The 2,500-nt window shown below is 39.0% G+C and overlaps 2 long non-coding RNA genes across 3 annotated transcripts in view; both read right to left on the bottom strand.

Annotated features, from left to right (window-relative positions):
- The window catches only part of LOC135098273 (uncharacterized), a 10,039-nt gene extending 9,545 nt beyond the window's left edge, over positions 1-494 (bottom strand). For both annotated transcript variants that reach the window (XR_010266771.1, XR_010266772.1), the window contains exon 1: positions 480-494. This is a non-coding gene — a long non-coding RNA (uncharacterized LOC135098273). The remainder of the gene's footprint in view (positions 1-479) is intronic.
- Positions 495-1,573: 1,079 nt separating this feature from the next.
- The window catches only part of LOC135098278 (uncharacterized), a 3,347-nt gene continuing 2,420 nt past the window's right edge, over positions 1,574-2,500 (bottom strand). The window contains exon 5 of the long non-coding RNA XR_010266780.1: positions 1,574-2,221. This is a non-coding gene — a long non-coding RNA (uncharacterized LOC135098278). The remainder of the gene's footprint in view (positions 2,222-2,500) is intronic.

Here is a 2,500-nt window from a genome sequence, read left to right as displayed (position 1 = left end):
AGGTGATAGTGGTGGTGGTGGTGGTGGTGACAGTAATAGTAATAGTAGTAGTTTGAATAATAACCTCAGTGGAGGACCCAGCGGCCATGTTGCCTTAATTATTACTTCGTGACACCAAAACCAGGCAATGGCGGATATATCTAACCAGAGGATATGGAAGCTAGACAAGTGACTCTAGCTTGTGACATGTTAGGCTTACAATAAGTGAGAGACGAAGCAAATAATGACTGAAAACACTGACGCCCTGTGCCTGTACCTCAGCTGACAGCTTGTTTACATATTGACGACTCTTCAATATTCGCCTAAATTTCCAGACTCAGACGTAAATAAAACCTAAAGATAAATAAATAACCCCAAAAAATACCTAAATAACGAACAAAAACCTTAATAAACTGCTACAAGACACTACAGGTAGGAGGAAGGTGATGCTGGGAAGGCAGTAAGGCTGACTAAGGGTAGGCTGGCACCGCAGGGCTCACCTTACGTACTCATGGCTCTCTGGTGCTGCGTGGCGGTGCTTGGTACAGGGAGAAGCTGCCGGGAATACGGAAACACTTATCACCAGAGTGCGTGGGGCAAGACTGACCAGCGCCGGCCAAAACACTCACCTTGCCAAGCGCCACCTGTCTCTGCTCCACCAACACACACACAAAAGTTAACATGTTATAAAATAATAATTCAAATTATATAAATATCCTCACTTCCTCACTGCCGATTCCCCACTGAACACCTCCTAAGTGATTATGATTCCAAATTTCACTCACTGCTGCACCGTGTCACCGCAGCAAACATGCAAACCCGTGCAGGATAGGCTTGACTAAAATGCTTCTACTCTCTCTCTCTCTCTCTCTCCTAACGATTGTTTCCCAAAGCCACAAAGATGATTAAAAGGGTTTTCAATAGCGTTTCTCTTATTAATAATATAGAAATGTTCGTAATCTGTCAGTAGAACCGTAAAAACATAATTAAAAACCTGTCACTTCGACTAGGGCCTTTTAAAATGCGTGTTTCTCTTGTTAGTAATGTAGAAATGTTATTAATCTGTTACCAGAACAGTAAAGACACGCTTGAAAACCTATGTAATTACTGAGAGAGAGAGAGAGAGAGAGAGAGAGAGAGAGAGAGAGACGAGAGAGAGAGAGAGAGAGAGAGAGAGAGAGACCCTGCACACACCCAAACGCATAAAAAAAAAAAAACCCACACACTCAAATGCCCTCAAAAGACCCAGCACATACTCAAAACATCCCCACACACTCTCAAATACACTCAAAAGACCCTGCACACACCCCCACGCACACTCAAATACACTCAAAAGACCCAACACACACACACACACACACAAACGCACCCAAACACCCCCCCACACACACACACACACACACACACTCAAATACATTAAATGCATTCAAAATTCTCATAATGGAAAGTGTTGAAATAATTAATGGGATTTTCTCTCTCTCTCTCTCTCTCTCTCTCTCTCTCTCTCTCTCTCTCTCTCTCTCTCTCTCTCTCTCTCTCTCTCTCTCGGTGGGATTAAAAGCAGTAATAATCTTAATGTTTATTGTCACCCCGGCATGAACAAGTAACAGAAAACGGGAAAAAAGATGAAATAAGTTTCCATTATAAAAAAAGATAAATAAATAAATAAATAAATAAATAAAAACGGACGGAAAATAAAAGTAAATAAATAAATAAATGATCCTTGCAAGTACTTAGACACACTTAAATCGAAGAAATGAAAAATAATTGAAAAATATATATAAAAGTAAATATTCCCATTATGAAAATGAACGAAAAAATAAATAAAATAAATTAATGGTCTCAAAACAATAAAGATAAATAAATGAACTGAATATAAAATCGAAAGAAATTGATAAAAAAAAATGTAAACAAATATAGGTAAAATTCAACATTCCATAAAAAAAAACGAAACGAAAAATAGAGAAAAGAAAATAACCGTTAAAATAATAAATAAATAAATAAATTGAATATATAACGAAAGAAAATTAAAATATATCCTCTCTCTCTCTCTCTCTCTACAAGGTGAGCGTATCTCTCTCTAAGGTGTTGACAAGGGCGGCGAGGTAGGGCCCAGTCACGCCTGCCCTCTGTAAGCCCTGTATTGCATTGTCACGTGCCGCGCCTCCTCCTCCGTTAACTTCCAGCCCAATCTTAGCGAAGCCTGCTAAACTCCCGCCCACTTCCAGCCCCGCCGCTACTTCTGTTGGGATAATAGCGGTTGTAGTGGTGGTGGTAGTGGTAGGTAGTGGTGGTGGTAGTGGTGGTGATAGGGAGAGGAGGAGGAGGACGAATAGGAGGGAGGAGGAGGAGGGCCGTACTAGTAATAGTAGTAGTAGTAGTAGTAGTAGTAGTAGTAGTAGAAATAACGAGAAAATTATAAGAATGATAATAATAGCAATGATAATAACGATAATAATAATAATAATAATAATAATAATAATAATAATAATAATAATAATAATAAAAACAACAACAACAA

This window comes from Scylla paramamosain, unplaced genomic scaffold, assembly GCF_035594125.1.
Source record: "Scylla paramamosain isolate STU-SP2022 unplaced genomic scaffold, ASM3559412v1 Contig53, whole genome shotgun sequence".
NCBI lineage: Eukaryota > Metazoa > Arthropoda > Malacostraca > Decapoda > Portunidae > Scylla > Scylla paramamosain.
This window is presented reverse-complemented; position numbering and strand designations above follow the sequence as displayed.